The 13,526-nt window shown below is 53.4% G+C and overlaps 1 long non-coding RNA gene across 2 annotated transcripts; it reads left to right on the top strand.

Annotated features, from left to right (window-relative positions):
- Positions 1–7,311: 7,311 nt before the first annotated feature.
- Positions 7,312–13,295, top strand: LOC108396066 (uncharacterized). Of its 2 annotated transcripts, none has more exons than XR_012132675.1 (3): positions 7,312–8,421; positions 10,865–10,990; positions 12,742–13,295. It is a non-coding gene; the product is annotated as an uncharacterized lncRNA (long non-coding RNA). The 2 variants fall into 2 exon arrangements; XR_005054324.2 differs by lacking the exon at positions 12,742–13,295 and adding an exon at positions 11,791–12,729 and having other exon boundaries at positions 7,315–8,421.
- The last annotated feature ends 231 nt before the right edge of the window (positions 13,296–13,526 follow it).

Here is a 13,526-nt window from a genome sequence, read left to right as displayed (position 1 = left end):
TGGTCATGGGTGCGAACACACAAGAGTTCCCAGAAGATCTAGATCTGGGTCCCCAGGCTACTGGGTGGACTAGGTCAGGCTGGGAGGTCTGGGGAGAGGGCTGGGCCCAGCCTCCATCTTCTTATGCTCTGCAGCTTCGTCCTGAACTGGACTTTCAGGACTGGACCCTCGGAAGACTTGACTGCCTAGGACTGGTCAGCAGACATGAAGGAGTCTTGGGGTTGAGCTCTTCTTTGGGCTGGGGCGATCCGTGGACATGCTGCCAGGACTGCAGTTGCTGGAACTGGGCTTGGGGAGGTCTGTGCATAGGCATTGGTAAATTTTTCCTGTTTTCTTTCTCAATGGTCAGTTCCTCGGGGGCAGGAACAGAGCAGATCTTGTTTACTGCTGTGCATCCAACTCCCAAGAGTGCTGGCACATGGGAGGTGCCCTTCAGTGGTTAGTCACTGGCTGGACTTTGAAGAAAGAGGCCCAAGAGTAAAGTCTGGATTGGAAGCTTGACAGGAACAAAGACTTTGGAGGGGCCTCTGTTGGGAGATACCATCCCCCAGCTCCTGATTCAGTTTCTGCTGCTCCCACCAGGAGCCTTCCCAGCCACCCCACCCTTCCCTGAGCCTTCCTTCACACTGCAGTGAGCTCTCTCTCTCCTAAACAAACAGGCCTCTGACTCTGAACCCCTCAGCACTAACAAGGATTTCATATCTTCTGTATGTGTGTCTTAGGTCCATGTTAGGATGCTATATTTTGATAGTTTTAAAAAATCTAATAATATATTTTATGTAACCCAATAGTGTCATTTTAACATGTGTTCATTATTAAAAAATTATTGAGATGTTTTACTCTCATCTTTTCAAAATTCATAGTGTATTTTATACTTTGAGCCTATGTCATTTCACACTAGTCACATTGCCAGTGCTCAGTAGGCCCCAGATCAGGTGGACAATGCATTCAAACAGCTTTTAGAGCAGACCATCTGGATACATATGGCAGAAGGCACCACTCACTCGGGGCCTCTTCCCTGGGTGCCAGCAGGTTGGAGAGCCCCTGGGAACTGGAACCTTGGGTTCCTGCTCCATCTCTCCTGTTCTTCACTCTGCACCTATCAGCTGGGACTGGTTCTCTGTCACCTGCTCCTGTAAAAGGGGGGGGTATCATTTCTGTTTCTTCTCTATAGCACCAGAAGGCTCTAACCTGCTATCTCAGGTTTCCCACAAATAGAAGGTGTTATATTTCCGTTTGCATAAAATATTTCAGCCTATAGGACCCTACATTAAGCCTAGCATCATCTTTCGCTCCTCTCCCCCTGCCCCCCATAAGGTGTCTTAGAATATTGGGGTGCTCTCATCCTCATGAAATTGCCCACCCAATGCTGGAATGAAGGCCCCGACTGGCACTGAGCTCTCTGTTACTGGAGGTGGCTAAGGCCAATGTGCTCTTGCAGCTGGACAGATGCAAAGGGGAACTTCAGCAAGTCACCTCCCACTTTGAGATCCCATCAAATACCTAGAGTGGATGCAGACCACAGGATGGGCTGGAGAAACACAAAACACAATCTCTGGCCTCAGAGAGTGTATACACTTCGGTTGGGGAACCAAAACAGATAGACAGGAACTCTCTGGAAAAATTAGGAGCTGCACAGTGCCCTTTAATATCTGGACAGTGGGAGAGAAAGCACAGAAGCCCTCGAAACAGCTGAGTGGGGTCGCAAGTGAGGAGGATCCACCGTTCCTCGTGTGGAGGTGGATTTTGCCCCCTCAGCATTTCCTGATTCCCCAGGCTGCTGGCGTGGGTCACCCCGCACAGATCCTGCATGTGGCCTGCATGATAGGTGCCTCTGCTGCCCGCATCTCTGGAGTTTTCTCTGTAGGACAAAGCTCCCTGCTTTTTCCAGCCTCTGCACGAGGGGGCAGTGGGGCATGGGGGTTAGGAGCACGGACTCTGGGGCCAGATTTCCTGGCTTTGAGGCTGACTGCACACCTTACCTGATGGGTGACCTTGTGCTTCCGTTTTCTCATCCTTCTAAGTGTTATGAGCATAGCACCTGCTGCCCAGGGTCTTCATGAGGCTATAAGAAGTTAGCAGTCATGCTGGTGACACAGCCTCACGCCAAGTGTTACTAAAATTAAATATGTGACATGGATCCAGCCTGCCAACCTGGCCCCACCCTGACTGTCCCTCTTTGGAGGTACCTTGATTATTAGTGTCCCTTCAGGATGGGAGATCCTGGGCTGAGCAGGTGACTTCAGGAGTCTTAGCTCTTGACCTCCCTCCTGTTGGCTACTGTTCTTTTAGAGTTGCCCAGCCCAAGGGACTTATGTTTAGACATTTCAGTGTCTCATCATGCTGTTATTTCAACTCAAGCTGGTTTCAGCTAAACCCTGCATCTGTTTCCCATGCACTACTGAGAAATGGTTCTACCCCATCCTGTACTTGCACAGCTAAGCTTTGACTCCAAGCACAGACTCATCTCTTTCCCCTCTATCTGCAATGGTTGGGATGCAACCCTAGTGCCCCAGCCTGTCCAGGTCTTCTTGGGGTCCAGGTCCTCCTGTTGGCTATATGGATGGTGCCTTTCTGCTCAGGAGCATCTGATCCCACTGTGCACACTGTGACCTCTGGCAGGGATGGCATGACACTGACCTGGCTCTCACCCCTTCCCTTACCCTTGGTGCTTTGGATCTTTGCTTTGCCTTTGCCGAACGTCTGCTGAGAGGTTGTGAATCACTCATGGATCTTGTCGCCAGGATGGCTGGTCTTAGGAATGTTCTCATGTGCATCCTGGTCCCCTCCAGGTCTTTATGGCAGGTGTCCTTGCCCTGTCTGTCTGCCCTGCCTCTTCCCAACTGCTGGGTCTTGTCTCTGGGCCTGATGCCAGTCTGAGCTTCCTCTTTGCTTTCTGGATGTCTCTTGTCTCCACCATTAAAAAGGGAGCTCCCTGAGGGGAGCAGGCAGGCCCCCTTCTCTCCCACTGTTTCTGCTCAGTGACCAGCTTTATCCTCTCTAGTGAGCTGATTATTAGTGATTAGCCAGTGTTCCAGAACTGCGGGTGTCCCTGTCCTCAAGTGCATGAAGGGTTTCCTGACACAGGACCCTCACTTGGAGTGACACCACCAGAGAGAGGCAGATACAAGCTGGGAGACGCAGGGGAAGACAGAGATGTACAGAGGGGAAGGTGGGTTCTCACAGGCAGACCCTGAACGGTGGTCAACTGGAAGGACGGAGCAAGAGACAGAGAGGTTGGACAGAGGTCGGGGATGGAGTCACCGACTAGGGATTCTGCCTTTCTAGATCCATAGAGTCAGAGCTGGGAGGGGCCTCAGGGGTCTCTGAGTCCGGTTTCCTCTGATAGTAGGTGAGGACACTGAGGCTCAGGGGTGAGGTGACTTCAGTCCACACAACTAGATTTTCTCATTGTGTTGTCCTGAGCAAACAAGATCACATACTGATGGAGCTTGTTTTGGGGACCCTCCTGGAAGTAGCCCAGGATCCTGTCCTGCTGTCTTAGACCTACAGACTTTCCAGATGCCTTCACGCTGGTGGCTAGCAGCCCAGGGGGCTGCCCCCTCTTTGGGGCATTTCACTTCAGAGAAGGGGCAGCAATTCTTAACCCACAGAACCTCATGAGCCCGCCTCCCTCACCGCCTGTGAGCCTGAGCTGTCGGCAGTCACTGGTTAGGGCTCCCGGTGGGAACTCAAGGGCTCTGGGGGATCGAAGCTTTCACATCCAAGTCAGGAATGGGGTTTCCATCCAGGTCTGAATGTAGGCTGTGTGATGGGGGCCAAGTCACTCAACTTCTCTGAGCCTCCGTTTTCCCAGCTATCAAGCAGAGGTACTAATTCTGTTGTCCTGGAGTGGGACACTAATGAGACAAAATGAAAGTGCTCGCGGTGGATATGTTGCTGTAGAAAAGGGGGGGTAGCATTAACCACCCCTACTCCCCACTTTCTCCTTCCCATTCCTTTTTGCGGCTCTGCGTCTCCCGGGCCCCGTCTTTCAGCTCTGACTGCTGTCTCGGCTCCTCCTGCTTCTTGGGAGAAGTCGCTGTCCCCTCGGCTGTTCCTGGAGAGATTGCCCTCTTCTTGCTCCTCTTCTCCACACAGTTTCCTCCTTCCTGCCACCGGCTGAGTCCCAGCCAGCCCCTCTCTCGGTCCCTGGCAGCTTCTAGGGGCCTTGTGCCCTCAGCAGAGAGCCTCCCCAGACTCGGAGAGGGCAGCGGCCCTGCCCCAGCTGAGGGTTTAGAGACAGGCAGGGCCCTCCCCATGCTGCTCGGGGCGGCGGGCACTGCCTGGTCCCCAGGTCTCCAGCTGAGCAGCGACAGCAGCAAGGGAGCTGCCCCCTCCGCCACCAGCCCAGCCATCTGCAGTGCCAGGTGGGCCACTGAGTCTTCAGCAGTCGGTGGCCCGAGGCTGTCAGACGGTAGCCTCCCGTCTTGCCCTCTGAGGTGTTGAGGAAATACGAGATGTACCACCAACCCACACCATGGCGACGTAGGTGGCTCTGCCATATGCCAGCCTTGGGGTACTCTAGTCTGCACCCCCTGGGCATGGGTACCCACTTTCCAGGTGTACATAGATGCCTGCAGGGCAGCCGAAGACAGGCAGGGAGTGTCTCCTCCTGCTACTGGCTCCAGAAGCCTGGGCTTTGGTTGGTCCTGGCTGGGAGGGCAGCAGGGTGCTTCTCATGCCTGGTGAGGGTGCTCCTCCAGCGGCTGCACATCTGCAGGACCGACCAGCTATGCAGCACATTTGTCCAGGGCATGTCGTTAAGTAGACGCTGACTTGGCATGGTTGTGGCCAGGGGGAGTGAGGCCGGGGGATGGAAGGAATGACCTGTCAAGGTGCCTCTTTGCGTGAGGTGCCCAGCTGGTCAGGCCTGATCTGTCCTGCTGAGGTGTGGAGAGTTCTGGGACAGGCAGAGAGGCAGCTTCCTAAGAGCACGTCTTCCAGCTGAACATGTGCTGAGTCAGGTCGACACAGATTTATGCTCCTACATGAAATTCAGTAAACACTACAGCCCCCGCCCTCCTGCATGCAGGCTGGCAGATGGCAGTGAAGTCCCATAGCCTGTCTGTGAGGCTGAGGGCTCTGTTAGGGTGCTTTGGGGTTCTGCAGACCCCAATGGAAGGGGCATTTGGAGGACCCAGGATCTGTGGGAAGGATTAAGAAATCTGCCCTTGCTCCTGCCCTCGGACGTCCACGCACACCTCCAGGCAGGCCCTGGTCTGCTGGGCGGCTGGCACTCGGCCTTTCCACTCGAACTCAGTGTTTGCAAAACGAGGGTACAAGACAGCACGGCCTTTAGAGCCCCTTCTGCTTAGTCAACACTGGTGTTCTGGTTTCCCTACTCATTTCCGTGTCCTCTCCACGGCCCCCAGAGCCCTCTCAGCTCTTGGTTGGGCAGGATAATGACGCCAAGACCATTCCAGGTCAGCCCTGCCTCTGGGCTACTGCTCTGGAAGGGGCATGCGCTGCGGTGTTGAGCACTGCTCCGGCAGGAGTCCTCCGCTCCGGGACAGAGAGGACGGGGCATGGCAGCACCCATTGCTCTGCACCCAGCCTGGGCTGGCCCAGGCAGTCTGAGAAGCCTGTGCTTGGCTCCAGGCTTGTTATTTTTCAGATGAAACCATGGAGTCCAGAGAGGGGAGGTCACTTACTGGAGGCCCCCAGATTGTCACAGAGTGGTAGAAATGGCTCAGAACCCAGGCCTCGGGGCTCTCCGTGTGGTGAGCGTGAACTGTCCCAGGCCACCGACGGCACCTCCCACCCCAGAAAGGACAGGCATGGCAGGGGACTCTCAGTGCAGCTTGGCTTCGTGCCGGAACAGGGAGAGGGGGCAGCAAGGGTGACAGCAGCCGGTTCCCCAGCGTCAGAGGGCAGGAAAGGCCACCTGAGTCTGGCTCTGTTAGCTTCCTCAGTGCTCACCGCCCCCTGGCCCTGGTCCCCCATCCCTCTCCTTTCTCCGGAGACCCCCAGGGCTGCCCCTTACAAAGAGCCCTGCAGGGAAAGGCAGGGCGCGGGTGTTAATGCAAGCTGCTGGCACAGTCAGGAGACGGTGTGGGGGCAGTGCTCTGGGCACGGGCCTGACTCCTGGATGTTTCTGGGGCATCACGGGTATAGGACAGCATGACCTCACACCCCAGCATGCTCTGGGAGGCTGCTCCCCCTGTTCCCCTGCCAGGTTTCCCTCTGCTAGCTTGAGGACCAATAGTTTCAGATGCCACAGCTGCTGCCCTGCCGGGTGCCCCTCGTCCGCCACAACTGATTGCAGTATGTGCCATTCCATTTTTAACAGCCCTGCTTGGCCCAGGCTGCCTGAGCTGATCCAGAGGAGGGCCCTGATGTTGATTGCGGTGCTAAAAATACCAGCGTGGCTTCTGATGAGAGCAGGGGGCTCGGCTCGCCCTTCCCCCAGCACCTTGGCTGTCTGCCGCTTACCTGCAGTGCTCTGGGGGTACCCTGGAGGCTAGGGACTGAGGGGCCCCACTACTCCCATGCCTTTGCAAGCCTCTAGACAAAATCAGAATGTCTTCCCAGGTACTTGGGGGCCTGAGGGCTTCTGGGGGCTTTCTGAATGCTTGGAGTCATAGGTATTTTGTGCTGTGTAGGCACGATCTTATGGTATTTTGGGGTTCTAGGTGTGTGAGTTGCTGGATCTATGCTGGGAAGGAGAGCTGGAACTTTCCTAGGCTTCTGTCCTTTTCCTCCCTTGCCTTTGTTTTCTACTTCCGGTCAGTGGCCTTGTCCTGTGGGCTCCCCCTCTGCCTAATCTCTCCCATCTGCCTACTCTTGTTCTGTTCCGTTCCCACTCTCTCTGCTGATTCAGGCCCCTGCCCAAGTATTCTCCTGGCTGCTAAGAGCCCCCTCTTATCTCCCTACACTGGTCCATGTCACTCACTGCTCAGAATATTTTCCTAAGCTCATTTCCCATCAACTATTCCTCTACTCCAAAACCACCTCCCCGACCTGGCATGTAAGATCTTCTATGATCTGACCTCAAAGGATTGCTCCAGTCTTATTTCCTTCCAAGGCACCCTCAATACAGTCATGCTGGGCTATTCTCTGTTTCAAATCTCAGAGTCATCTTGTCTAAGGTGGTCAGTCTATGAAAGGTTGAAGTCAAACCATTTACGGGAAATTGCAGAACAGCATAATCACAAAGTTGATTGGCCCCTCTGCTGGGAAGTGAGTTTAGGGACAGGACAGAAAAGCCTGCCCTGGGAGCCTGGTCACCAGGTTGGAATGTGTCTGATTGCTTTCAAACCCATGTGAGTGAACTCACTGGGGAAGTTGGAAACAAGGATGTCACTCCCCGAGGGCACCCAGGACCTTCCAAAGTATTTAAGCTCTTGGTCACAGAGCATGCTGTGACTTCTCTCCTGAATCCCTGTGCGAGGGGCTGGTACACAGGATCTACCCCTAGATGGGTTAAGAGCATGTTAAGAGAAAGAGGGATGAGACTGAATCTGACCAGATGGGGCTCCCCTGGCCTAGTCTAAGGGTAGGTGCCCATCTGGCCCAGGCAAGCTGTTTGGGAAACCATTGAATGATATCAAACTGTGGAAAAACTCCTCTCCCAACTTTCCCCTCCCCTCAGCACCTGCCACCATAGCCTCTCGAATGCCAGGGCTATAAGTCAACCTCCCTTGCTGGCAGATGGGAAACTAGGGCCCATAATGGGAAAGGGGGTTTTCTGAGTTAATGACAAAACCAGAACTACAACCCAGGCCGCCTGGATCCTCATCAAGTGTCTTCCCACCACAGCCTGCTGTCTCCTCCATTCCCTCCAAAAGAATGTTCTTGCCTGTGTGAAATCCCGCCCATTCTTCAAGTCGTGACCGGTCCTCCCCAGGAGCCAGGGGAGACCCTTTCCTGTGGGCCAGTTGATGAGCTCTCTGGGTCTCAGCGCTGCTACTGGACTGAGAGCTCCTGGAAGACAGGGATGAGGTTGGTTTCAAGTTTGTACCCAGTTCAGGGCCTGGCATCCAAAAGGGCTCAGTGGATGTTTGTTGAATGAACCGATGAATAATTCGAAAGCCCTTTCTACTGGACTTGCATTTGCAGATGGGTGTGGTTACTGTTGTGGGAATTCGCATCGCTTGAAAGCCGAGTGATGCAATCTCTCAGGGTAAGAGGAGCCCGGGAACGAATCAAGAGGCGTTCTCACACTCCCCACCAGCCCCTAGCCGTCCTACTTGGCCAGCATCACTGGCCTGGCCAAGGCCAAGGCCAGCCTGCATGGGCCCACCCCTTCTGAAAACACGCTGTCTTTCCTGCTCACCTCTGCCCAGAGGGATTCAGTGGGAATCATCTGCCGCGGGGTCACTTATTTCTCATTGCTGCCGGGAATCAGCACAGGGAGTGTCAAGAGCAACAGACCATTTTCTTGGCTTTGCCAGAAGAGAACATCAGTGCCAGAGTTGAGTAAGTGTCTCATTCTGTTTCTTGGATTCCCTGGGCTTAAATTAAAGTGTGTGCATGTGAATGTGACGCTTTATCCCCAAGTCCCTCTTGGCCGTGTTGCAATAAGGCTATGGTCCTCCTCCACCTCCTCTGGTCTTAGGCTAGATTGTCTGTCTGGAGAGAAACCACTCACACTTGCTTCAGAACAGGGGATTTATTGTAAGGATTCAAGAGAGACTCAGGGGACCTATAGCCAGAACCAGAAGAACATTCAGGCCTCGGGAGAACTGAGAGACACTAGGGGACCCAGCCAACTGCCCTTCCTGCCTGTCCTCCCCGGTGCCGCTCGGGGGCTCATCCCTGATGCCCTCTGTGCTCCATCTTCCTGCCTTCCCCTGCAGATGAGCTTTCTTTGCTTGTTCATCAGCACATGGTCCTAAAATAGCTGCCCCAGCTCCCCCAGCCTTCCCTGACTGCCTGACCTCCAGCTCCAGGCCCTGCCCTAGATTGACTCCGGGGGTCTTAGTGCCAAAATCTTGAGAGAGAGTATCTGATCGGCTGTTGGTCGGCCAATACTTGTCTCCTGCTGGGTCAGGTCCAATTGTAAGAGGCCAGGCGGCAGGATCGGTGGTAACAGATGCTGCCTTCTCAGGATTGTGAGTGGCAGGTTTGTTGGAAGGGAAGCTGGCCAAGGCAGTCCTCGCCTGTGCACCTGAGCTTTGCCCCTAGGCCAGCCAGGGTCCAGGGGAAGGCAGTACCCAGGAGCATTGTCAAGGGTATACCCAGATATGGTCCTGTGCAGGGAGGAGATGGCGCCTCCTCCCCCAGAGCTGCAGACAGAGTAGTTCTGGACCAGAGTGTGCGGCATTCCAATCTCTCCTTCCCCTGTGGGCTCGGACTGAGTAAGGGCAGCCTCCCACACACCCTGACAGTTCTCTCCTTCCTCCCTCTCAGCTGCAGCCTTGGGGCATCGGGTCCCCCGGACCCAGGGAAGCCCAAGTTGTTACTGCAGTGAGGGCAGTAGTTCAGGAGCTCTGGCTGGGTGAAGAGGCCTCTGTGGTGCTGATGGGGGTGCCTCGGCGTGCTGGTCCTGACCTGCAGATTATCTCCTGGGTCTGTTCTGAGCACCCTCTGCCTGCCTGAGGGTGTTTAATACTTTGTGGTGGTTTAAAATATGTCCACAAATCTTTAATGCTCCCTTTAAAAGGTGGAGCCTAATTCTCCTCCCTTGAATGACCTAGAGATTCACTCCTAACAAATAGATTAACAGAAATGATGGTGTGTCACTCCTGAGACTGGGTCATAAAAAGTCCTGTGGTTTTCTCCTGGCTCTGGGGAAGCAGCTGCCATGTCAGGGAGACACTCAAGCAGCCCTCCAGGAAGCCATGTGGGGAGAAACCGAGGCCTCCATGCACAGCCATGGGAGAGAGCCGCCTTGCAAGTGGTTCTTCTGGCACCGGTCGAGCCTTCATGCGCCTGTGCCCTAGCCGGCACCTCGACTGGGACCATGCAAGGAAACCTGAGCCCAAACCACCCCACCAAGATTCTCTCAAATTCCTCACCCACGCAAACTGAGAGATAATAAGTGTTTCTTTGTCTCAGCCAGGAAGATTTGGGATTATTTGTTACACAACAATAGAGAACTAATGCTTCCAAATCTGCTTGTCTTCCTCAGATGTTTGACATGTGGAGGGAAGGACTGTAGTTCTCTCTGCAGTTTCTGCCATGGGAAGAACCAGTGCCCGAGGTCACTCCTGGGCCCTCTCATCATTCATCTGTTTTATAAGGACCCTTCCACCCAGGATGCTGTGGGGAGGTTGGTGGGGAGGTTATCCTCCTCCCCTATTCCTGTGCCCCCCCCTCCCAAACTTCTCTGGGGGGAAATTCTTTGCCCCTACTCCAGTGCCAGCTATAGCCACATCCCCATCTGCCAGGCACATGCATTGGCCAAAGAGCCTCAGCTTTGTTCACCCCCAACCCTTTGCTTCAGTTGGAAGAACTGGTCCTCAGCCCTTAAGCCTCCACAAAGCCTTTGAAGTTCCTCAGATGGCTGAGCTGCATGCTGAACCCCCTGGACCCCAGGAGCCAGGGATTTGCTTGGCAAAGTGGGGAGAAAGTTTAGGCTAGGAGTTGGGAGGTTGTATTTTCAGTTTTGCATACTTACAAGATCTTATGGAATTTGCACGATTTCTTTTACCCGTTTGGGCCTCTGTTATTTTTATTTATTATATAAATGGGGCTACTCGTATTTGTCCTGTGTACTGACAAGACTGTTACAAGGCCAATGAGATCATAAACATGAAAGTGTTTCATAAACAATAAAACACTTTACAAATGTGAGAATTAAAAAACTGTGATAGAATTTAAGGTTGATTCATAATATGAGTTGCCATTTTTTTGAATACCTACCTTATTCAATCTTGACAAGGTACTACTGAGACTGGTATTCCTGTCTCCATTTTAGGACCAGAAAACTTAGACTTGAGGTGAAGCAACTCACTGGAAGTCCATGCTTTCCCCAACACATGGCCACCATTCCTAACCAGGGCCCTGACGTGAATGACTGTGCACGGAAGAATCCGGGGACGCGGTGAGCTCTCCAGGCCCCTGGGCCCTCTGCCTGTCTTGTCCATCTGCTCAGCAGCCCCTCAGAGGGTCAGGATCCTGACCACTCCCTTTGGAACGTGACCCAGCCTAGCCTGCTTTACCTCAGGTGTATACCAGGGCACGGCAACAAGGGGTCGTGGTGGCAAACCGACTCAGACCCTCTCAGGAACAATAAGCCGTGCCCCATGTGGGGAAGAAAAGGTTCTAGGACCCCAGTGCGGGAATCTGGCCAGTGAGAAGTTAAAAGCCAGATTTGCTGCAGTAAGCTCTGGGTGATGACCTCAGAGGGAGGCCCACGTCCATTAGCACCTGTGGCCCCGCAAGGCCTTCAGGTTGTTGCCTTGCTAGGCTGACAGCCTGTCCTTCCTCTCCAGTTTCTTTTAGGGAGACGGAGGAATTGCTTCAGTGAGTCAGGCCGCATACAGTTCAGAGCCAAGGCCCGGGTTGCCTCAGTCAGCCCCGTCTAGACACGTCCTGCCCCTACATGGGCCCTCTCCTGTTTACAGGCTGTTCCTGGGTCCACTCTCTCCCTTGTGAGGGCCTGACTTCTACATGCATAAAATGAGTTTCTGAAACGCCCCCCAGGCATTCTTTGCTCAGGTTCAAGGTGCCCCTCCTGAGCCCCATCCTAGTGCTCTGGGCTGCACCCAGCCTCCAGAGTAGGGTGAGGATAGCCACCCTTGGGGACCTTGGGGACAAGGGAGCAGGGGCGGAGGTGGGGGTGGGGAGGGGTGGGCAACATGCCTTCCCCAGCCTGACAACTCTCTCTTGTTGTTGCTCAAGGGCCAAGGCAAATGTCTTCCCCACTCAGGGAGTACCCGATTGCCAGCCCTGCTGCTGGGGCTGGAGCATTTCTCCCCACACAAAGGAAAGGTCAAGAAGCTGCTGAATTGCATTTTCCTCCCGCCTAGCCCTGTGTCTCTGAAGATGAGTCATTCCCTTTCCTCTCCTGCCTTCCCGCCTCCCTCCCTCCCTCGCTCCTCCACCCAGTCATTGGATCTGGGAGGAACTGCTGCCCAGCCTGCTGCCCAGGCCTCTCTGCAAGGGGTGGGCTCCCAGGTCCCTCAGCAGGGCCTGGAGCCCCGGCGGTCAGCCTCCTTCGTTTACTCTCCTGAAGTATCTATCTGGCAGCTCCCATGTCTCAGGGACCGTGCTGGGCGCACAGGGGTGAGGACCACGATTCCTACACTCATAGGCCTGGAGCTGAGTTGAGGAGAGGAGTATTAAACCCCTAATCATATGCAGTTAGCACTGTGATGTGTGTTATACAGAAGAAAGTACAGAGAGCTTTGAGAAGGCGTGAGGAGCTGCACATCTGGATGGAGTGGGGGATGGTTAGGAAGCCCTCCAGGAACTGAGTATTGAAATGAGCCCTAAGGGATAGAGGAGTGGGGAAAGCAGGGAGAGGAACCAGCATGTGCAAAGGTCCTGTTGTCAAAAGAAGCTGGGTACTTTAAAGAAACAGCAAGAAAGGGTGTGGTGGACATGCAGTAAACACGGGGAAAAGGGAAAGAGGATGAGGCTGAAATGAAAGGAGGGGCCAGACCATGTGGGGCCTTGAAGATCACGCTAAAGAACCTCAAAATCGATCCCAAAGGCCATTTGGCCGTTTCTTACAAAGTTAAACCTGTACTTACCGTGTATTCCACTTGCTGTATTTACCCAAAAGAAATAAAACAATATGTGCACAAAAAGACTTGTATACAATTTTCATATCAGCTTTATTCCTAACAGCCCCTAAACTGGAAACAAGCCAAACCTTCATCATCTGGTGGCTGGATAACCACACAGTGGTATGTCTATCGTCTATCCAATGGAATACCCTAGAACAACACACAGGACAAGCCCCTGATGTATGCGTACGTGATCCCCATGTGGCAGGTGCAGCAACGTGGCTAAATTAAAAAATTTTACACTAAGTGAAAGAAGCCAGACACCAAAGAGCACATACTGTGTGATTCCATTTATATGAGCTTCTAGAAAAGGCAACACTAATTTACAGTGATAGAGGTCAGACCAGCGACTGCTCAGGGTGGGAGATGGGGGGTGTGGGATGTTTCCTGGTTAGGGATATGGGGGAACTTTCCATATGATGGAAATAGAATGGGGTGGTGGTTACACAAGTGTATGCATTTGTCAAAATTCATTATCTGTAATACAGTTAAAATGGGTACAGTTTGTTTTATGTAAACTATTTGTCAATCAAGTTGAATTTTGAAAAAAAGCACTTTTTTTGTCCTGAAATAAGTATGATTTCTATTACCCAAATAAAAGGACGCACCATTTGCACAAACAAAACAGGAGTGGGTTGTGATTAGATCTGTGTGCTTTTTAAAGCCCTCTGGCTTCTGTGGAGAGACAGAACTGGAAAGGAGCAGGCACGGAGGTGGGAAATGATTGCACACATTCAGGCCTGTCTGATTGTTGGGGGGACTATGGTGATGGCGGGGACAAGGGTAGCAGGAGATAGGAGGACACTGGGTAAGCCCTGGGCTGGGACATGGCATTTCCTCCCAAGG

This window comes from Manis javanica, chromosome 6 (assembly GCF_040802235.1).
Source record: "Manis javanica isolate MJ-LG chromosome 6, MJ_LKY, whole genome shotgun sequence".
In the NCBI taxonomy this organism is placed as follows: Eukaryota; Metazoa; Chordata; class Mammalia; order Pholidota; family Manidae; genus Manis; species Manis javanica.
The sequence above is the reverse complement of the archived record's forward strand: the minus strand, read 5'-3'. Positions and strand labels throughout refer to the sequence as shown.